Here is a 24,644-nt window from a genome sequence, read left to right on the forward strand (position 1 = left end):
TTGCGGGTTCGATCCCTGCCCCTGCTCAGTGGGTTAACGATCCGGCGTTGCCGTGAGCTGTGGTGTAGGTTGCAGACGCGGCTCGGATCCCGCGTTGCTGTGGCTCTGGCGTAGGCCGGTGGCTACAGCTCCGATTCAACCCCTAGCCTGGGAACCTCCATATGCCGCAGGAGCGGCCCAAGAAATAGCAACAATAACAACAACGACAAAAAAGACAAAAGACAAAAAAAAAAAAAAAAAAAAAAAAAATGAGAAGAAAGCTTTCCTTTAAAAAGAACTTTATGGAGTTCCTGTTGTGGCTCAGTGGGTTAAGAACCCCACTAGTATCCATGGAGATGTGGGTTCAATCCCTGCTCACTCAGTGGGTTAAGGATCCAGCATTGCCATGAGCTGTGGTGTAGGTCCCAGGTGCAGATCGGATCCGGCATTGCTGTGGCTGTGGCAGCTGCAGCTCCGATTCAGCCCCTAGCCCGGGAATTTCCTTATGCCAAAGATGTGGCCCTAGCAAGCAAAAACAAAACCACAAAAAAACCTTTCTATCTGAAGATTATGAAAAGATTTCCAGTAGAGGGAGCTGTCGTGAAGAGAGAGATGTTTTTAAATGTAATGTTCTAAAACTCCATATGGACATTTAAAATTAGAATTATCAAGCAAAAAATTATCATTTTATATAATATCAGACACTTCTGCAATAAGCATCTGGGGAAATCTTTATTTTTGGAAGCTCAAGTATTACATTGGTTGCTTTGGCAGTGGTTATACTTGCAGATTACATGCTCACTTTCTTCTCCCAAACTCATCAATCAGCAAACTCACTCCTCTTCTGGAAGGTGATAAGAAAAGAGGCCTAGAAAAAATAAAAAAGTGTTTCTATCATACTATTCTGGAAATTTATTTCCCTTCAGGAGTTCCTATTGTGGTGCAGTGGGTTAGGAATCCATCTACAGTGGTTCAGGTCACTGAGGATGCACAGATTCAATGCCTGGTCAGTCCAGCAGAGTGAGTTAAAGGATCTGCTGTTGCTGCAGCTGTGGCATAGGTTGCAGCTGCAGCTGGGATTCAATCCCTGGCCCGGGAACTTCCATATGCCATGGGTGTGGCCTTAAAATAATTTAAAAAAAAAATGCTTCCCTAATACATGTCTACAGGGCGACCAGACATTTTGGTGAGCTAAGGACAGTCCCAGTTGTATCCATTGTCGTAGGTGATTATTAGTAGTACACCTTTTAATCCTCAATCTTGGAATTTCCTTTGTGGCTCAGCAGGTTAAGAACCAGAGTAGCATCCATGAGGATGTGGATTCGATCCCTGGCCTCACTTACTGGGTTAAGGATCTGGCATTGCCATGAGCTGTGGTGTAGGTCACAGATGTGGCTTGGATCTGACATTGCTGTAGCTGTGGTGTAGGCTGGCAGCTGTAGCTCTGATTTAACCCCAGCCTGGGAACTTCCATCTGCTGCAAATGCAGCCCTGAAAACAAAACAAAACAAAACAAAAACCTCAATTTTTTTATTATAGTTGATTTTCAATGTTCTGTCAATTTCTGCTGTACAGCAAAGTGACCCAGCTTTATATATATGTGTGTGTGTATATATATATATATACACATATATAAACATTCTTTTTCTCATAATACCATGCATCATGTTCTATCACAAGTGATTGGATATGCCTATCTGGTCCAAATGCAGTAGTTTGCATCTATGAAGCCAAACTCCCAGTCCATCCCTCTTCCTCCTCCTCCTCCTTGGCAACTATAAGTCTCTTCTCTATGTCCACAAGTTTGTTTCTGCTCTGTAGATAGGTTCATTTGTGCCATATTTTGGATTCCACATAAAAGTAATATCGTATGGTATTTCTCTTTCTCTTTCTCTTTCTGACTTACTTCACTTAGTATGAGAATGTCTAATTCCATCCATATTGGATGGAAACAACCTAAATGTCCATTGACAGATGGATGGATTAAGAAGATGTGGTATACATATACACAATGGAATACTAATTCGCCATAAAAAAGAACAAAATAATGCCATTTGCAGCAGCATTTGAGAAAAGTCTCTGAATGTGTGGAGCACCAGAAAGCCTGAGGAAAAGGTTTAGTATTATCTACAGAGTATGAAGCTGGTTTTTGGACCTGGTTCTATCTGCCATTGATGATCATTCTTCTCTTCCTTTGGGAGAGCGAAAGGGAGAGGATGCTATTGGAGTAAAATAGACAACAGAAAAGAAGTTTCAAAGTATTCTGAAAGTCACAGCATTGACAATATAAAGTCCCTAACCACTACGCCACCAGGGAAATCCTGAAAGTACTTTCTAATTAGCCTACAAAATGGAGGAAAATGAAATTGCCAAAAAAAATGTTTTAAAATTTATAAAATAAAAATGTGTAATAAAATTGGTGACATCAGTAGATATGGTAATTTGATTTATTAACTTTACTTTTTATATATGAGAGTTTGTTAAAAGCTTAGAAATAAGAGTAGGGTATTTTTTTATATTTAATTTAGCTGGAGAATTGTTAGTCATCTTCAATAAGCCAATTTGTACTTTTTTACTTTTTCTCCTTGTGAGAAGGAAGCCATCTTTGGTTCAAGCTAATGAGCACACTGAAATGTTTCATCTATTTTTAAGAGAATGTTAAGGTCCATTTATACAGAATACGCAAAATTCCTTTTCTGGATTAATAACTACCAAAGCCACCCTCAACCCCTCTCAAGTCCACTTAAATTTAAAAAACAGTAGTTTTGGACACATAGATTGTTGGAACAGAATAGAGAGCCCAGAAGTAAACCCACTCATATATATTAAATTAATTTATGAGAAAGGTGTCAAGAATATTCAATGTGGAAGAAACAGTCTCTTCAATAAATGGTGCTGGGCAAACCAAACAGCCACATGCAAAAGAATGAAATTGGATCACTATCTTATACCATACACAAGAAATTAACTCAAAATGGATTAAAGACTTGAAAGCAAGACCTGAAACCATAAAATTCTTAGAAGAAAACATAAGTAATAAGCTCCTTGACATTATCTTGGCAATGATTTTTTTGGACTTGATACTAAAAGTAAAGGCAACAAAAGCAAAAATAAAGAAGTGGGACTACATCAAACTAAAGCTTCTGCACATCAAATAACACTATCGACCAATTAAAAGGCAACCGACTGAACGACTTAACGGGAGAAAATATTTGCAAATCATATAAGGGATTGAGTATTAATATCCAAAACTCACACAACTCAGTGACAAAGAAACAAACAATCTGATTTTAAAATGTACAGAGGATATGAACAGATATTTTTCCAAAGAAGATATAAAGAAGGCCATAGGCACACAAAAAAGTTTCTTAACATCATAAATTATTGGGAAGTGTAAATCAAAATCACAATGAAATACCACCTGACACCTGTTAAAATGACTATTATTAAAAAGACGGGAAATAGCAAGTGTTGGTGAGGATATAGAGAAAAAGGAACTCTTGCGCACTAATGGTGGGAATGTAAATTGGTGTACATGGAAAACAGTATGGAGGTTCCTCAAAAGTTAAAAATAGGACTATCACATCATACAGCAATTCCACTTCTGGGTATTTATCTGAAGAAAAAAAAAAAACCACTAACTCAAAAAGACACATACACTGCCAAGTTCACTGAAGCATTATTTACAACAGCCAAGATATGTAAACAACCCAAGTGTCCATTGACGCATACATGGATAAAGAAAAATATATATATATATAATGAAATATTATTTAGCCATAAAAAGTGAAATCTTGCCATTTGTGACAACATGGATGCATCTTGAGTAGGTTGTTCTAAGTAAAATAAATCAAACAGAGCTAGACATATATGGTAGGAGCTCACTTATATGAGAATCTAAAAAAAAAAAAAAAAAACAAGTTCATAGATACAGAGAACAGATGGGTGGTTGCCAGATTTGGAGGTGGGAGGAAGGAATTGGGAGAAACGGGTAAAGGGAATCAGACGGTACAAAACTTCCAGCTATAAACTAAATAAGTCACGGGATATACCCTACAGCATAGTAACCATAGTTAATATATTAACTGTATTGCATATGTGAAAGCTGCTAAGAAAGTAAATCTTTTTTCATATGGAGGTTCCCAGGCTAGGGATCTAATCAGAGCTACAGCTGCCGGCCTACACCGCAGCCATAGCAATGCAAGATCTGAGCCGCGTCTGTGACCTACACCACAGGTCACAGCAATGCCAGATCCTTAACCTACTGAGTGAGGCCAGGGATCGAACCTACGACCTCATGGTTACTAGTCGGATTCGCTTCCACTGCACCATGACAGGAACTCCTAAGAAAGTAAATCTTAAAAATTCTTGTCATGAGAAAAAAATTTTGTAACCATGTATGGTGATGAATAGTTAACTAGACTTACGGTAGAGATCATCTGGAAATAAATTCAAATATTGAATCATTATGTTGTATATCTGAAATTAATATAATGCTGTATATCAGTTATACCTTAATTTAAAAAAATTTTTAAGTGTTTTGAATAGGTTTAATACATTTTTTTTCAAGTGTCTCAGTATGGAAACCAGAAGTGAATGGGAAATAATATAAATAAGTGACTAAATTGATTACATCCTAATGAGCCAACAAGGGACCGGAAATGAGTGATGGATAAAAGAAGATTAGTGAAGACTGTCTTTAAATTTACAATCTGGAGGATGAAAGAGACAGAAGACAATGCTGCATAATAAATTATGCTTCAAAATGACACTGAGATTCGAAATGGACAAATAGTACATTAGAAAGAATTTTTTTAAATGCAGAGAAACAGAATGACTGCATTCTAACCAAATCATAACAGATGATAGACTTATTTGACTTTTTAAGTACCAAAAGAAAAGAAACCTCTATTTTTACTTTATAATGAATTCATGTACCCAAAAAAAATGTATTCAGAAAAAAATCATTTTGGAATTGAAGTCAAAGAAAGAATTGAAGTCATTCAAATGAATTAAAATGCAAGACATTCATTGTAGAAAAATACATCTGATAAAAAGAACAAAAGGAACAAAAAACATGGAGCCAAAATGAATAAATAAAAAGTGATTAACAAAAATGTTAACATAAGAGTTCATAATTGCTTTTCAAAGTATTATATGTTTGAAAAGATGTAGAAAAATGAGCTTACTGTAAAATAGCAAGAAATTGAAAATATTAGCTAAAAAGGAGCTATGAAAATAAGTGGGTTTTTTTCAGAACTGTCGTTTAATAAGAAAATTAAAGGAAATGTGCAATTAAGAAAAAACGTGTTTACTTAAGGCTGTGAGGGGAAGAGAAGAACACACTGAAAGTGAATTAGAGAGAAGTGTCATCACTTTAACAATATGAAAGGAGTTTGTAATGAGCCTACTGTTGTATTTAGAGTTAACTGATAAATGTGGCTGCCTCCTCTGAACTATTGCAATAGCCTCTCAAAAGTCTCCCAACTTATACTCTTGCTTCTTCCAGTCTAGCTGCAACTTGGCAACCATAAAACCTTAAATCGGATCATACCCATCCGGTGCTCAAAGCTCTTAACTGATGTCCCATGTCCCTCAGAGTAAAATTTAAGGTTTTGCATTATTCTGGAAGGCCCCACGTGATTTGGACACAGCTATCTCTCTGACTTCCTCTCCTGACTGTCCCCTGGATCACTCTCTAGTCACAGGATTACACTTGCAGTCCCTACAACAGAACGTGTGCCTCCCTCAGGGCCTTTGCTCCAGCTCAGCACTTCTCAAAGGATGCCCCAGGGATCTCTCTAAGTCCCCATAACCATTTCAAGGGATCTAAAATGTCAAATGTAAAACAAAAGCTCAATAAATTTGAAGAGTGCAAGAGTCTTAAGACCAGAACATTGAGAATCACTGCTCTTGCTAATTGACTCCAGCTGGGAGCTCTCTCCACCCAGTCTGACACCTCCCTCAAGACTTTGCTTGTGCTTCACTCTCCCAGTGAGCCCTACCCTGACCACCTCCTCCAAACCCCTGACTTCTGAGTCTCTCTTACCTTATCTCTTTCCCACGGCATTGATTACCTTACAACACACTAGACAATGTACTTGTCCATCTCTACAACTCTAGAATGCAAGCTTCAAAGGGGTGAATATCATGGTCTGAAGTATCCCAAGAGCATAGAAGCGTGCCCGATATAGAGGGGATGTTTGTTGAGTCAATAAATGAATGATGAAGAGTTGATAAAAATAGATTTCCAAGATATGTTGAAGTAGTAGCTTCACAAAATAAATGTTATATATATTCATCAAAATGTAATAATTGGGGGAAATGCTTAAGTGTTTAAAGAACAAATACTACAACAAAATAAAACAAAATAAAACAAAAAACCACCAACATAAAGACTACAACTTTATCTGGTGAACTCATGGCAGAAGGAAAGAAATCTTTGAAAGAACTTGTATCAGTAATTATACGCTCTAGTCTGGGAATGACACACATCACTTCCATCACAACTCACTACTCACTAGCTGAACTAGTCACATGGCCCCACCCAACCAAAAAAGGGACCAGAAAGCTGGAAATATTTGATGACTAGCACTACAATATAGTACTAGTGATGACTAACACTATGAATTGTGTTTCAAATTTGGTAAAACAATTTAATAATCAAGATTAATAAAATTTCCTGTGAAAGTAGTTCAGAATATTCAATGATTATAAAAAACTAATAATGTTAATTCTACTGTAAACAATAAGGGAGTTCCCATCATGGCTCAGTGAAAACGAATCTGACTGGTATCCATGAGGATGCAGGTTTGATCCCTGGCCTCGCTCAGTGCATCAGGGATCTGGAGGTGCTGTGAGCTGTGGTGCAGGTCAGACTCGGCTCAGATCCTGCACTGCTGTGGCTGTGGTGCAGGCTGGTGGCTACATCTTCGATTCAAACCCTAGCCTGGGAACCTCCATAGGCCGCGAATGCGGCTCTGAAAAGCAAAAGCAAAAAAAAAAAAAAAAATTTAATTTAAAAATTTGGAAAAAAAAAGTGTTTTATTATTGACTTATATAGTAGAAAGTAGGTTAAGATATGTTACATTCGTTTTAATGAACTTTATTAATGATTGGACTTGGGAGGATTCACTTGTTTTTGCTTTTTAGGGCCGTACCCACAGCACCCACCTGGAGGTTCCCAGGCTAGGGGTCAAGGAGGAGCTGCAGTTGCCAGCCTATATCACGGTCACAGTGACACAGGATCCGAGCCATGTCTTCAACCTAAACCACAACTCATGGCAGCACCGGATCCTTAACCCACTGAGCAAAGCCAGGGATCAAACTTGTGTCCTCACAGATGCTAGTCAGGTTTGTTACCACTGAGCCACAATGGGAACTCTGCATTTGTTAATCTTCCTTCCTTTGTTCTTTCCTTCCTTCCTTCTTTTTTTTTTTTTTCTTTGTCTTTTTGTCTTTTGTTGTTGTTGTTGTTGTTGCTATTTCTTGGGCCGCTCCCGCGGCATATGGAGGTTCCCAGGCCAGGGGTTGAATCAGAGCTGTAGCCACCGGCCTACGCCAGAGCCACAGCAACGCAGGATCCGAGCCGCATCTGCAACCTGCACCACAGCTCATGGCAACGCCGGATCGTTAACACACTGAGCAAGGGCAGGGACCGAACCCGCAACCTCATGGTTCCTAGTCGGATTCGTTAACCACTGCGCCAAGACGGGAACTCCGTCCTTCCTTCCTTCTTCTTCCTTCTTTCAGCAAATATTTATTGAACCCGTCTATGTATAGCAAATGGTACCTGATGATGAAGGGAGTTTACTGAGGGAACATGGACAACAAAGAGGTAAGCAGAATTTACAAATGAAAATAGTTGTAGATTGTGATAAATATTATAATGGAGATAAACATTTGATAAAGAATAAGTAAGATAGGCAACTCTTTCTAAATGATGTTGGAGATGAGCTCTGCAGATTACAAGGGAGCTAGTCTTCCAGAGATCCAGAGGAAGAAAATTCCAGACACAAGGAACACATGCAAAAGTCCTGGCACAATTGAGAAATGGTTTGAGCTGTGGGAGGAAGGAGGAAAGCGGTGAGAGAGAGGCAGGCAGAGACCACCTCAGGCAAGGCTTTGTTGATGAAGGTGATGGGTTTCAAAGGTTTTTTGAGCAGAGGATTGACAAGATTTCTTTCATGTTTTTAAAAGATTGCCTTGGCTTCTGGTAGAAATATAGAATGCATGGGGGAACTGTTAGGAAGTTTAATGCAAAAATACAGTTGGTTTTGATTTAGTTTAGATTAAAAGCCAGAGAGAAAGGAATAGATTCATTACATACTTAATAAGAAAGCCAACAAGATTTCCTGCTGGATTAGATGTGGAGATAAATGAAAAGGAAAAACTCAAAGACTGAGGGAATTTGCTGACCTGAGAAGCCATTTATTGAATTGGAAAAGGCAGAGAATAAATCAGAATTGTGAGCAGTCAAGAGTTCTTTAACATACTATACTAAATTTTATATGCTTCTTAAATATCCAAGAAGAGATGCCATGCAAACTGGAAGTTTTGGGGGGTTTTTTTGGCTGCAGCATGCAGCGGCTTGATGTGGGGGCTCAGTTCCCAGACCAGGGATTGAAGCTGGGCTGCAGCAGTAAAAGTGCCAAATTCTAACCACCAGACCACCAGGAAGCTCCGACTGGAGGTTTTAACCGAACATTAAAACATATTAAGCACTTGTTATGAGCACTGTGTTCATTACTTTATGTATATAGCAGGGTCATAAATTTAAGTCATACTATGTTATATATTTTACATATGTGTTTGTTTATTTATGAATGTCTTTATTACTTTATGCAAATTGCATATAATGTTGTCTACAATTATTTTGGTCTTCAGTTTGAATCCCTATATCTGAATAGGAAAAAAAATTAACTGTCCAATTCCATCTAAATTTAATCCAATCCAACCTTTAAAAAAGTATAATTTCTTTTCTGTAAAATAAAAGTGCTCAGTGTCATATGCTCACCTCCATTTTTCTACCTATCTCCCTAAGGATGGTGTCCTTTTATGCAGGAGTATGTGGGAAAGCTTATACATCCTCATGGTGGCAGAGAAGGATCAGGGGAGTGTAATGTCCTTTGCCTCTTTCAGCTTCTAGTGAAAAATGATTTATCCACCAGGATGTTGCTCTCCAGCCTGATGCTCAATTTCTTGGTGTCAGACTATCCCAAGTAGGACCAAAGGCAATGCAGGAAACCTCAGTCTCCAGGCCTTCTTCCACCTTTCATTTTATGTGCCTGTGCTGCATATTGGTATATGTCAGCTTGCATGTTTGCTTCCTCCCACAGCCTCAATGTGAGTGGAAGGGTAAATGGGTTCCTCTCCACTTAAAGATTTCTCAGCTTTAGGCCGGAGCCAAACCCCAGAGAAAGAAAACTGCAGAGAGACCTCTGCTTTCTTGACTCTCTCACTGTCCTCTTCTTCCCATAATTACCTTTAGTTTGCAAGGAGTGTGTTTTATCCCAGAGAGAGCCTGGCTGGCAGTGACAGGTAGAAGGGGTAACATCTCTCCATCCCCAGTGAATGGCTAAGTTGAGTCCTCCAAGCCTACATGGCTGTTGTCTTATTACACAATCCAAATGTATATGTAAGAAATAGAATTTTAATTTATTTTATTCTTCATATAAAAAATTTTAGATTCATCCTTCACAGATGGAAGCTTTCTTAACACCAAGGTAAAAGTCATGAGTTCAGAAAAGCAAAAAAGAAAATTATATTATCTATTTTTTAAATTACTCAAACGTGTATTTATTGTATAATTTAACCAATCCTCACATCAAACTTCTGAACATTGGTACTGTCATCAGTCCTATTTTAGAAAAGAGATAACTGATGCTTATAAAGTTTTGTGTAACACAAATTATAAAATGATATCATTGGGATTTCAACTAATTCTCTACCAAAATCATACTAAAATGCCTTCTCTTGATATTTTTGTAGTTAATTCTTGCAAAGACAAGAAAATTAAATTCAAAGATTCCAACACAATATGTAATATAGATGAATACAGTTTGACTTCTAACATGCAGATTGCATTTTCTAACAAGAGCCCCAGAGGCAAATAATCTGAAACAGAATCAAGTTATGTATTGTTCAGGAAAGACATGAGAGCAGAATATCCTTGCAGAGAGAAATCTGGCATTATTCGGGGCATGTACTCAAGGGTTATGATCAACCCACAAATCTGAGTAGCTTAACATAACAAGTTTTATTTTTGTTCACATTATATCTCCCACATGAGTTGGCAGACTTTCTCTCCACACAGTGATTCAGAGACCCAGGCTAGTGGAGATGCCAACATCTTGTAGCTGTACCAGCCTGAGCATGCAGTCTCCTCGGGTGTTCTGTTAGGGGAGGAGAGAATCTAGCCACTTGCAATGGCTTTTGACTACCTCCTTTTGGGGAGGGGGGGCGGGGAGGGCATGCCCACAGCAAGTGAAAGTTCCGTAGCCAAGGACAGAACCCACGCCAGAGCCACAGCTGTGACAATGCCGGATCCTTATCCCACTGAGCCATCAGGGACCTCCAGCTTTTGACTACCTTTGACAGCAAACAATACATTTACATCCACTAGTACTTCACTGGTCAGAACTTTGGATCCATCTAAGCACAAGGTGGCCAGGAAATGCAGAAAAGAGAACGGAATATTTGCTCTGCCTCTGCCACCGCCCCATGAACATGATTTACGCATCCAGCCACCTGCCTCCTCCTACCTTAAGCTCTTCCATTTCCAAAGCTGCTTTTAAATTCAGGGTAAATATTATTATCCTTGTTTTAGAGACTGCTTTACATTTTGTGATTGAGGAAGAACATTGCAAGATCGTTACAAAGCTTTATTAAAGGCTAAATTACAGCTCTGAGATCATTTATAGGTAATTTTTGTGTGTGTGTGTTTTAATGAAGCAGTATTCATGGAATAAGAACACATCTGCTCTCACACCTGTGAGGAATAAGGCACCACACAAGTGGAAGGGTGGAGTTTCTGCTGATTGCATGAGTTCTATCACCACAGCTTGCCCATGACCTTGGCCTTACTTCTGGTTTAAATACACCAAGAGTGACTTCAAAGTTAAACATCTGAAAGTGCTGCAACTGGCTTTTCAACTACAACTGACAGGTTTCCATTGACAAAATTCCTTATTACATTCTGAGTCTCCAATAGCGGAAGTCTACAAGTTTGAATATTAATACAGGGTACTTAAACCTATAAAAAAGTTACTACAGAAGTAGGAAATGTAAGGAAGTAGCACCATCTGGTGGGTAAGAATGACAAGAGAATTTGGAGATTTGCTTCCTAAGGAATGTGCAGTTGTGGGCACTTAAAAAAATTATTATAATTGCCATAGATACAATCAAGTTTCCAAAGAAAAGCCCTTGAAAGTTTTGGAATTGAGACCAGAGGAATGAAATCCTCTTCTCAGAAAAACAGGGACAAAGAGAGGGTGTATGACTTTTCACATTATCATTTCTGATTAATGGCTGCTTACATGAAACCCAGGTCAATTAAAGTGGCCTGTGGTAATGATGAGAGGGTTATTTACAACCAAACTGAGGCCATTATCATCAAAGAGCAGAGTGTCTAGGTAATTTTAGAAAGTTTGCACATGCTAGGCAAAGCACTGAGCATAGGCTTCCAATCCACTTAGTAAAGGGCCAGCAGGAGGCCCTGCCTTAACACCTGTTTATTAGTTCCTATCAGAAATGAATGGTGAGATTTTTTGACAAAGGCAAAAACAGCAAACTATTTGGCTTTGCAGCTCTCAAGTGTCTGTACCCCATTTATTTCGCTGACATTTTCTCACAGCTTGAAAATCGCTTTGTTAACTTGAAACAAATATTTCTGCCAGATATTCCTCCAGCAAAGATGGGTTTGTTTGGGATCAGAAAAGAACTGCAATTCAGGGTCTGCAACCAACAAGCCATGGGCAAGTCCTCACACCACATGAACTGTTTAACTAGAGCCCTCCCAACTTCCTGTCCCCCTTTATAAAATAAAAGAAGGGGGACAGGAAGTTGGGAGGGCTCTAGTAAACAGTCCATGGCTTTTTATTGCCTGAATCCTTGCCAGGAGAGAAGGAGTCTTTCTTCTTCCAGCTGGGCTATTGCCACAAGGCATGAGAGCTCCTCTTTCTGGTCTTCCATCTCTATTTCACTGATGCTTCTGTTTATTAATTTTTTATAGCGTCCTTGAGAAATTAAGTTTGCAGTTCTAGTTGGACATTTTTGAAAGATGAACTGAGTTAAACAGCGCAACAATTTAATGAGACTCTTCTGGAATATCCTACTCTGACACTTTATTCCCAGCTTTTTCTGTGATGTTCAGTAGCAATGAGACTATGGTAGACTTGGTTTATCATATGGGAAAGTATAAGAACAGTCATAGCAAACAGATGTTGAAACCTCTGTAACAACATGTTACCCCTTCATTTATCATTGAGTCTCATTAAGCCAGGCTCCTTAAGGGACTCTTTTCACCCAACTATTTCCCCATGCATATTTTTGGGAGTTCCCTGGAGGCTTGGTGGGTTAAGGATCCGGTATTGCCACTGCTCTGACTTGGGTCACTGCTATGGCATGGATTAATTAGATCCCTGACCCAGGAACTTCTGCATGCTGTGGGCACTGCAAAAAAGAAAAAAGAAAAAAGAAAAGAAAAAAATTATGGCTTAGCCCAGGAGCTGAAAGCCCAGATCTTGATTATTATTATTTTTTTTTTGAGAAACTGTTACCTCCCCACCCCACCCCCATTCCCCATTTCTCTCACCACTAATGTATTTTCTGTCTCTACAGATTTTCCTATTTTAGACATTTCATATAAATGGAACATCATATGGGATTTTTGCTATTGGCTTTTTTCACTTAGCATAATGTTTTCAAGTTTCATCCACTTGTAGTGTATATCAGTACTTCACTACTTTTTGTGGCTCACTAATATTCCATTGTACGTATACCACATTTTCTTCATCCATTCATACTCCACAGGCATTTGAATTATTTCTACATTTTGACTACTATGAATAATAGTGCTTTGAACGTTAGTGCACACATGTTTATGTGACATACACATTCATTTCTCTTGGAATGGAACTACTAGGTCCTAGAAGTAGAATTATCAGGTTATATGATAACTTTGCTTAATAAAAATGAACTTATTTTCAATTCTGGCTCTGTGCTTTTAGGCAAATTATGCCTCAGTTACTTTATCTATAAAATGGTGCCAAAAGCATTTCATATGATTGTTTTAAAGATAAAGCAAGTTACTATATAAAAAGCTCATAATATATCTATAAACATTATATAATCATTTTTTAAAATCAGTTTCCAGATCCTCTTCCTTAAAGATTCTGTGAGAATCCTTAAGCCAGAGGGACAAAAGGAATAGTCTCAGGCTTGGTCAGATCTGGACCACTCTTCCTGTACTGTCTCAGTTTCACTAACCATTTTGTTTTCCCAGAATGTCTAACCCCACATTGTTCCGTTTGAATTGTGGCTTCTTCCGTGCCTTATAGGGATTAATAAACAGTGCTTACTCCTTACATTGGCAAAAGATCAAAGTTCATCTAAATATAAGCTTTATAGAGGCTTTATTTCTCTGCAATATAGTTTTCAAACAGTAGGCTTCCTGCTTTTCTTGTAAACTGTGTGGAAGACTTTTAACTATTTGCTTGGCCTTATACTCCTACCTATAGTGTCTTACCCTATATGTCTCTGTCACACAGCACTCAAGGAGCCAGTTTTATTCAGCTCCATTTTTGGTAAAAATCCCATGTTTGTTGGGGTCCAAGCTGAAATGCCCCCACCATGGTATAGTACCTTGACTTCCCAGGTAACTATTATACATTCCACTAATAATTTTTCTGATTAAGCCAGTCATGCTTACAACATCCATAGCAAGCTCTCAAGTCCTCAGATGTTCTGTTTACCAGAGGACTTTGGGTCTCAGATTTTATTACTGTAAAACAGTTTGCTTGGAATAAAGATAAAATATGTTTTATAGTCAGCTCTCTAGCAAATACATTTACTTGTTCTAAAGCAAAGAAGTCAGAGAGTAATTTAAATTACTGAGAGCTTACTATGTGGCAGATGCTAGTTGTTTGAAGGAATATTTTGGACCAAGGTCAAGGATGGAGCAGACCATGAGGTCCTCTATTTGCGCCTGATAAGACAACTTCTTGTTACAAAATGTTCCAGGGGATTTGTGACCATCACAAAAATGCTCCTAAAGACTGACATAGATGCCCAGCTGCACATCTTGCTTTGCATGGGCCCAGGATATCTACAGGAGAGTACTCAAACCGGGTCCACACACTGTGTTCAGACATCCACAAAGCACTCTAGGGGATTGGGATTCCTCGAGGGAGGCTGGCCTGGAAGCAGGGACCTCAGAAGTTATGAGAAGGTATGGATGAGCAGGTCTAAGCCAGTAGTTTGTCTGAATGTCAAAGGGAGTCATGGATGCGGCAGCAGGAGCACACGACCTTCCCTGACATTACCCCCCACCAAGTGTGTGTGTGCTATGGGTAGAACCTTCCTGCAGATCTGGTTGTAGGGACCTAACTTGAAATATCTCTCATCATGAGACTCTAAAGGAGTTTTCCTACTGTCTAGAGAGGGAGCAAAGCACAAGAGCAGCAGGCTGGGAGGCAGGGCACAAGACATGAGAACAAAGTGACTGCAGGCAAACCTCACCCACAGGGCCTTTGGGAAAGAATTAAATTAATGAGAAGGGCTGACTCCCAAAACTCAATTTTCTACTGGTCAAGCAGCTATGGGCTCAAAGCCTGAAGATATGGGATATTATTTTAAATATGAACTATTTATATATCCTGTCAGGTAAAGCCTAAGGCTATATAGATTATATGCATTTAACTTGCACAGTTAATTTTACAGAAGAAACACAGGCTGGGTGAGGGAAGTCACCTAAATGCCCAGAGGTAATAAGCAGCAGAGCCAAGAATCAACACACAACCTGTGTGAATCCAAAAGTCAGCATCTTTCCTCTATACCCTTTGCTTCTCCAGATAAAGAAGGTTCATTGGTGCATAATCAATATGCATGTACAGTCTTCCAAATAGTGATAAAAAGCAACATATGTTGAGCAATTATTATATGCTAAGTGATTTGCCTATGCCCCAAGTGTGATTTACTGAGAAACTGATCAATATTTTGATTTTTTTTTCTATTGGGTTTTCACCAAAGAATAATGCCACCAAAGAATGTTATTCATCAGGGAGTTCCCATCGTGGCGCAGTGGTTAACGAATCCGACTAGGAACCATGAGGTTGCGGGTTCGGTCCCTGCCCTTGCTCAGTGGGTTAACGATCCGGCATTGCCGTGAGCTGTGGTGTAGGTTGCAGACGCGGCTCGGATCCCGCGTTGCTGTGGCTCTGGCGTAGGCCGGTGGCTACAGCTCCGATTAGACCCCTAGCCTGGGAACCTCCATATGCCGCGGGAGCGGCCCAAGAAATAAAAGACAAAAGACAAAAAAAAAAAAAAAAGAATGTTATTCATCAAAGAATAATAATAATGCCTTTGAAATCTAGTTTCCCCTTATCCTCAGAATGAGAGTTATTTACTCATTTCAAAGCCTTCAGCCAACACTGGAATCCCAAAGGACATGAAAATAGAGGCTTTGGCATAGCAGCCTAACCCTGGAGGTTGTTCCCTGATTGAAACATGGCGAGGTCTGCAGATTTCATCAAGTGCTTGGTCTCAGCATTCTGGAGGTAATGATTTCTTTTATTAGAACTAATGTGTCAATACCTGTGAGAACTGGCCTTAAATGCTGCTTCTTGAGCATCTCAAGTAAGAGGTTTTTGGCTAAGGAGTCAGCAGAGAGGAATATTGCAAGTATACATTGGTCAGCTCACCCAAGGAGGCCTGCTCCAGTGCATGGCAAAAAAACAGTACTCAACTATTGCTGAGTGTTTAGAAGACTGAGCTGCCATCCATGTCTATGAAAGCTGTATGCAGTGTCCCTGTATACAGCAACCAAATGGAGCCAAGGGGGAAAATAGCCATCCCTCTTGACCAAGAGCCAGGCAGGCCCTCCCACGTCTTCCTAAGAATATGTAAGCCCCAGGGATTTTGTAAGCTCGAATGAGGATAACCTCCGTTAATAACTTATATTGGACTTAATACTGACCTTACAAACTGTGATTTGGAAATGGCCTTATGTAGGAAATAAAGAACCATGATGTCTCTTGTACCTTGAGTGTAATGGAGCTATTCATACCTGTTATACATGTCACAATGTACTTTCTACTCATAGAACACATTCTTGACGGTCTCTATTTTACATATTAAGAAATTAGACCTTGAAGGAGTTGAGTAACTTGCCCATGTTCACACAACTCAAGGCTTTCTTAATACAGAGAATTTGGGCCCTTCAGACTTGCCAGCCTTATAAAATACATTGCAACACAGCCTCATCCACATGTCTTGAAAACTAATTCAAGGAGTCTATCACCACAAGCTATATAAACAAATTGTTACCAAGCATAAATAGGATTGGTAGCGGAGATCATGCTTTAATTGTATCAATATTCAATTATATGTAGGAGATAATAAGGCACATCTTAGAATTTAGTTGGAAAAAACATATGTCAATAAAGGTATATTTAACCAAGTGTCAAGAGAGTGTTACAGATAATAAATGTTACAGGAATTTGGATTGGATCCTAGTAGATGGTGCAATGGAAATATCATTAGATAATGAGTCAGAAGACATTAGTTCCAATTCTGACACCAACTATGCCACTTCTAGCTAGTTAGCCTTCAAGATCTAAATTTTTCTGTGCCTCAGATTCATTATTTAGAAACTGTTGATAGCAATATGCTTCCTTCTCTCCTCGCAGGGTTTTAAAAAATATATAATTATATGCACAAAAATGTTTACAAAACTACAATGAACTACAAAAACAAACAAGACATTGTTTTTCCTCTTTTCGTTGTGTCATATTTTCATGAATCGAGGTTACTATGATGATTAACTTCACACTTCAACTTGTCTAGGCTCTAGTATCCAGTTGTTTCACCAGACATCAGTCCAGATGTTGCTATGAAGGTATTTTTCAGATGTGATTATCATTTAAATCAGTAGACTCTGAGTAAAGCAGATAACCCTTCATAATGTGGGTGGGGATTCACCCAACTGGTTGAAGACCTTAAGAGAAAAAAAACTAAAGTCCCCTGAAAAAAAAGAAACTCTGCCACTAGGCTAACTTCAGATTCAAGGCTACCACACCAACTCTTGCCAAAATGTCCAGCCTACCTGCCAGCCCTCTAAGTATCAGACTTGCCAACCCTTACACTAACTGTATGACCAAATCCTTTAAAATAAATCTCTCTCTCTTCAACCAATGTGAAGTGTGGTGTGTGTGTGTGTGTGTGTGCATGTGAATAGATATACATATACAGTCATCCCTCAGTATCTGTGGAGGATTGGCTCCAGGAGTCCCCAAAGATACCGAAATACATGGATACTCAAGTCCCTTATGTAAAATGTTGTAGTACAATGAATACAGTTGGCTCTCCTTATCTGTGGATGTGGAGAGCTGACTGTATGTTATATACCCATATATGCATATGTGTAGATGAACACATGCACACACGTTCACACACACACACCCTATTGGTTCTGCGTCCCTGAAGAATGCTGACTGATACAATAGCTCTTCTGAATGAAGAACTTACTTTAACAAGAAAAAAGTGATCAAAGAAAACTCAGAAAGTACTATTTTATTGTTAGAATATTTTCTGTTGGTCAAATTTTGAATATATATGAAGGAGTAAATATAGAGAATGTTTCATGATAATATCTTCCATTAGTCCAATGAAATACACACTCTTAATATGCCCAAATAGGCAATATGATAAAACAAGAATCTTTGCTATTGTTTGGGAGAGCTGATTTGACTGCTGTGGCCTGAGTGTGTTTGTCTTCGCTCAAGACATCCCTTGCATTTAGAATACATTCCCTTCTGGTCGTCCTTTGTCCTAAAGGTATGTAGCTCATTCTCTAAGCCACAGTACAGTGGTTCTTCTAAGCTGAAACACCCAATTCCTCTAGCTGAGAGAGTTGTTACTACCTCTTTGAACTCTGTTCCTCTTATAGTATTCATCACCTTATGTCCTGAATTATAATTATTTGTGTGTTTGTGTTGTTCCCACCGCTAGAAATAATCATCCTCTGGAGGGTAGTAGTTACTGATAAATCATCATCTTCATCAGAACCTGCTATAGCTTCTTGCCCAAGATATCTTGATAAATATATGCCAAATAAGCAAAACTTCACAGGTCATTTTGGTCTCTCGAGTTTAGGCCCTTTTCTCTAATTTGTGCTATAAGAAGTCCTAGAAGTTATCTCTAGTGGTCTGGTGGTAAATGTTTATTAGGTGGCAAAGGAATAAAAAGCAGTAGCACAGGGCCTTAGTTATAAGATTGAAAGTTGGCTTAAAATAACACTTTAAATGAGAGAATTTTAAAGAGGTAGTAAAATCACACAGGCTTTGACGTGTCCTCTGGTGACTCTGCGGTAACCAAGGTACTTCCTTGCTCTCCCATGAAATGTTCTTGATATTTATCAGTGATATAAACTCACTGCTAAATATGTTAACAAAAGCAAAGTACAAGTATCTGTGTACACATCAAATGTTTCACTTTCAAAGATATTTCTGTGCCCTCAGCAAACAGTATGTACTTTCTATCTAAATTCAGAACACTTTACTAATTTCACATTATGTGAATAGACACAGTGGCACAAAGAGATGGAATGACTTCTCAGGGGTAAAAAGGAGAGCTGAACTCTGTTTTAGATCTCAGCATTTTTAAGATTCCAATTTAGCATCTTTGACAACCAGTATTCCTTCTGTCTCTGAAGGAGAATTCATTGAAATGGCATGGTTGGAGAGCAGAGATTTTTTTAGTTATATTCAACTAGTTTTACACTGTAATACACCTAAAAGTTCTTAAAGCCAGTATTTCTCTAGAAGACAAGGATAGTAATCTACAATACACTCAGCTCATTGACCCAATGTTGATTGATTGATAACATATAGTAGCACCATATTGAGTGCTGAGGATAAACATAGCTCCTATGCTTGAGACATACACATCAAACGAACTGGTCAATCTTGATTGTTGTTTAAAATTCTTTTTAGTTTTCACTATGGTTAAAATAAATAATCTTTTCTATCTCACACCCCAAAAAAATGAGATCTATTCTCCTTCTATATTGCAACTACCCCTTCCCTGCTCAATAAACACAAACAGAACTCTTCAGAAAGAAAGTTAAGCTGTTCTGGATTCAGGCCCAATGAGGAAGATTATACTAGATTATCACAGAAGGGAAGTGGGTAGAGCTTATTGGTTGCAATTGAAGTTGGGGGTGACTGAGACCTAGAGGCGATTTCCTGACGGGGGTAGGGACTTGGGTCTTATTCCCATTAAGAATCTCAGTAGGTGGCAGGAGCTCTGATAAGGAATGTATATACGTGGCTAGTGGCTCAATCTCTATTGCTGTGGTCTTTTGAGCTGTGGAGAAGGCTTCCAGGGCTGAGATGACCATGGAGGAAAAATTCTACACAAGCAAAAACCTTCTTTACAATAGGTCACATGGGCTTGAGCAATGGGCATGACGACTAAGCAACTAGAATGAACTCAGGTCAAGAATCCTTTCCTCCATGATGACATAGGATAATGTCCCCTGGTAAACAGGAACAACCTCAAGGAAGATCGCTCTAGTAATTAAATATTAAACATGTTGACAAGAAATTTCAGAGCAAGATTTATTTTGATTTTTCAAAAGAAGGTAACATGCTTTCTATCTGACCCAAGTTTCATGGGGCAAGTTCATATTCCTTACAGTCAGAAAGACAGATAAATATTAAAATAGAGAATGTACTGTGTACTAGAAATGCTCATAGGAGAAAGCAGCTACCACATTTCCCAGATTTTAAAATTTGTTTGATCACTTTACTGTTTCTCTATTGGAGCATGTCTTAAAACTGATTCATATCTTTAGTATTCTAGTTGTTTTGCTTTAATTTTCAAAAAAAAATCTGATAGTCTAGAATCAAGAAAACATTATAATTCCCTACAGGTAATTAAGTGGGACAGGAAGGTATCATAGAAGAACTGATTTTTTTGATTGCTTTAAAAGATAAGCAGTGAACAAAGTGGCATAAAGACATGTTTGGAGATGGAAATATATGGAAAAAGCATCATGAGTGAAAGAAAACCTGTGTGTCATTGGCAGGCAAATAACTTATCTTAACCAATATACAAAAATAACTTGTTGAGTATTTATTTAGAGAGCATGGGAAATTATATCCATAAAAATTTTTGCACAGAAACAAATTCCTTTACCGATTGACTTCTACTGGTCAGAGCACAGTCAAATGTTCTGAAACAATGTGTCCACTTAGTCTGACACATATTCATAGATTAAGAATTTAAATAAAAAGATGAATCATGTCCCCATTAAGCAGCATTGTGACCTGCATCTTGGACCTTGGCATTTTGGCTGTTTGTTACTGCTTCTTTGCAAGAAAGCTCAGCATAGATAGCTAATTCTAGCAATGAGAGTTTTGTTTTGTATTTTTACTTCTGCTCAAGGGCTTGCCACTTTTGGCAGAAGTGGGACCAAACATTTACATTTTGCCAAGGATGGCAGGTCAAAGCCTGCATTATTTGGCAACATATTTTCACTATGATTCAGGGCTATGCAGCACTTTTATAAATTGGCACCCAGTTAGGGCTGTCCATGTGGGCTCACGCCTTCATCTAGCTCTGAGTTCAAGGAACTTTGTGGAGCAAAAATTGCTTGTGTAAGGTATGGGAAATGAGGCAGGATAGTATACTACTGTTTTAATGAAATATGGTGTCATACGCCATCTCTCTTGATCCCCACATTGTTGTGCTATAAATATCATCATTTCCACCTCAAAGATGATGAAACTGAAACTGAGGAAATTAAGCTACCTTAGACAAGAATAATCAAACAATAAATGAGTAGAAAATGGAGTGTTGGAGTTCCCGTCCTGGCTCAATGGTTAATGAATCCAACTAGGAACCATGAGGTTTCAGATTCGATCCCTGGCCTTGCTCAGTGGGTTAAGGATCTGGCGTTGCCATGGTGTTGGTCGCAGACATGGTTCGGATCCCACATTTGCTGTGGCTCTGGCCTAGGCCAGTGGCTACAGCTCTGATAAGACCCCTAGCCTGGGAACCTCCATATGCCGAGGGTGTGGCCCTAGAAAAAGACAAAAAAAAAAAAAAGAAAGAAAAAAAAGAAATCAATATACTTAATTTTTCAATAATTGTTTATGCCACATGTATTAAAGCAAATGAAAGAATGAAGTAAATTATCCAACTGGTTTAGATTAGAAAACTGCTACTCAGTGTAGGGGGCCCCTACACAATTACTAGCCTCCCAGTTGCTAATGGTGGAAGCTGCAGCTATTTATCTGACTTCTAAAATGTGAGCCATAACAAAAGGGACAACCACATAATTGACCCTGTGACCGCCAGGGCCCTCCTACATCCTGGAAGGCTCCTGGTTTTCAATGGAGTTGGAAGCTGTTGTGAAACTGGCAAATCCAAATCCAAGTTGTGGTTTGTAAAGCTCTTTCTACAGTTGAGGTAAGCAAATTTATTTATAGCAAAATACACGCAATGAAAGTCCTTCAGGATAAACATTCCTAAATAAATTGCTGAAACACTGTGGATTTTTAACCACAAAGTAATTCCCTAGTGATTAGTTTTGAATGCTGACAGGCTTGTTTTCTTCCTGATTTTTTATTTCTAACCTTTTTAATTCCTTCTTTAGCAAGAGTAAGAATATTCCAACATAACTTGTTCCAAGGACTCTGTCAGCGGCTGTGAAACTTCTAAACTTCTGGTTTTATTTGGCTAGTCATTAAGTGAGGTCAGTGTGGCACTTATGTCACACTTCCTGGTTGAATTAAACAGCTTCTCAAGTGGTGAAAAATGAAGATTCTTGATTACAAACATCCCAATAGTTTCTAAAACCTACCATATTTGCTATTATGTAGTATACAAAAAGTCTGTGCTAAATTTCTAAGATGTTGAACTCATTCATCTGACAACTTTTTTTTTATTGTGTACATGTGTTTTCTTTTAGTTTTTCTTGCCAGCAATCTTATTTTAATAAATAGACTGAAATTAAATAACTTGAAAAATCAAAACTAGAGATGCTTTTTTTTTTTTTTTTTTGGGTCTTTTTGTCTTTTTAGGGCCTTGCAGCATATGGAGGTTTCCAAGCTAGGGGTCCAATCAGAGCTGTAGCCGCTGGCCTATACCAGAGCCACAGCAACACAGGATCCAAGCTACATCTGCAACCTACACGACAGCTCACAGCAATGCCAGATCCTCAACCCTGATCCTGAGCAAGGCGGGATCAAACCCACATCCTCATGGATGCCAGTCGGGTTCGCCAACCGCTGAGCCATGACGGGAACTCCAAAACTAGAGATAATTTAATATACCAGGATAATTATTTATTAGACCTATGGGAAACTAAAGTAAATAACATTCTACCCACAGAATTAAACCCTCTTCTACAAATATACTGTGTTGCTATTATAAATACACACACACACACACACACACACACACATACAGCAGCTAGGTACCTTCTGGAGAAAGTACCTGCTAAAATAAGATTAGCTTATAAACACAGTTTATGACTATTATTTTATTGAAAGGGAGTAACCAAATGCTATTATGCACGATGGTGATTCAGCGTATTATATTTTTTTGGTAGATTTATAACACACCTATGAAAGTTCTCTTCAGGCTCTTAAAGAGCTGGCTGAACACACACCCAGTTCATAAAGTCATAGCAGAATCATAGGTACTTATCAAGATCCTTAAGTAGTATTTAAAGAGCCTTCATAGTTGGGTTCTAATTATCTTTTTAAACGTATATTTGTCCCCTGCCATCTAACCAACCCCCAGCAGCATGAAACATGAACTTATCTGGCATAGCTTCTTTGTACAAAAAATTCTCTTTGCCTGGAAATACTTCTCTTCCTTCTATGTCTGTCAGCATTTTAATGTTCTCTACTCACACAGCACCTCCTCAGTGAAGTACTTTTCAATGACCCTCGGGAGGGTTGAGCAGTTAACCTGTATTTTAATAACACTTTGTTTATACCTGTGTTATAGCACCTAACATGATAATGTGTGCTCTATCATTAAACCCAACTAACATTTGTAGAATTTTTGGAAATGTGATGAGCTAGAAATACAATTGCATGTTAAAAAAAAAAACTATCAACCAAAAGTTGGGGAAAAGTCCCTGCATAGAGGAGACAGATCAATTCATACATTTATGTGCAACTTGAAGATAATGATCATGCCTAATTCACCTTTGAATCATCAGTACTAGACCAGGGCTTGATGTATAAAAGGCATACAGTGTATATTTATTGAACTGAATCAGAATGTCACGGCTGAAACTCAGATTTCCTGATCATGAATAAAAGAAAAACACTTCCTTTAAATAGGTATCTGTTCACATCATGGCTACACTCTAGAAAAAAGGCAGAGGTTTATTTTATAAATATTTTATATTTATTTACAAAGGATAAAAATAATTTAAACTGCTATTAAAAAATCTGGCCTTGAAAAATTCTAAGTATGGTTAAACCAGTTTTAAGTGTGTTCCGTGGGATATTAGTATGTATTATAGGAGAAAAATAGAGTCCCACAAATAAGTAAATTTAGGAACCATTGAGTTAAGTGAAGTTAAACAAGTTTCTTTGTTCTGTGACCTCTCAAATGCTGGTTATGTGTTGTAAATTTCTAAGAGGAGAATGGAATGTGATTCATTTCCCAAAATTATTTAACAAATTAATGTTTTCATCGATGAGGATCTTATGAAGAATGGACCATGTAATTTATTGTTCAAACTAGGGCACTTTTGAGTGTAAGAGAGAGCTGTTAATAATTATGTCAGGACAATAGATGTAAACTGGGATTATGCCAGGAAAATCAGGATGTATGGCCACCCAAATCCTATGAGATTAGTTTTCTTTTGGAATACATTTTGGGGAAAAAAAAAAAGCTAAACTAACATAGTCAAATTTCAATTTGAAAATATTCATATTTGAGGTGATGACAACAGCAATAGGAAGATCACAGGACTATTAAACAGTAATATCTTTCAATTTTTCTAGCACCAGGCTCCTCATCATTTTATATCTTTTGCTTTGAAACTGTACAATTTAAGTGAGAGAAGTGATGATACAGTTATGCTGCTGGGGAATAATAACACACAATGGAACTCCTCACTTAGCAATTGGGATGATGATTGAAAAATATTGGCTTCTGGCCATGAGGCCATCTCCATCCTACCCAAAATACTAGGACTGCATGGACTGACCACCTTCTCACTTCTTTTACATTATGAGCATTGACCATATTGTAAATGATTTCAATTACAGAAAGGCAGCAGTATTTCATGCTTTGGAGCAAGGAAGGAAAAGTTCCATAAGCAAATCACCACTTGTGAAGTAGTGAAATAATCCAAGTTCTAGAATAGCACCATCCATAGAAGTACAATGAAAGCTACTATGTAATTTTAAATG

The 24,644-nt window shown here is 38.3% G+C and overlaps 1 long non-coding RNA gene across 1 annotated transcript in view; it reads right to left on the bottom strand.

Moving 5' to 3' along the window:
- Nucleotides 458-24,644, bottom strand: part of LOC110257596 — a 52,391-nt gene continuing 28,204 nt past the window's right edge. Inside the window, exon 4 of the long non-coding RNA XR_002340435.1 lies at nt 458-847. This is a non-coding gene — a long non-coding RNA (uncharacterized LOC110257596). The remainder of the gene's footprint in view (nt 848-24,644) is intronic.

This window comes from Sus scrofa, chromosome 18 (genome assembly GCF_000003025.6).
Source record: "Sus scrofa isolate TJ Tabasco breed Duroc chromosome 18, Sscrofa11.1, whole genome shotgun sequence".
Lineage (NCBI taxonomy): Eukaryota > Metazoa > Chordata > Mammalia > Artiodactyla > Suidae > Sus > Sus scrofa.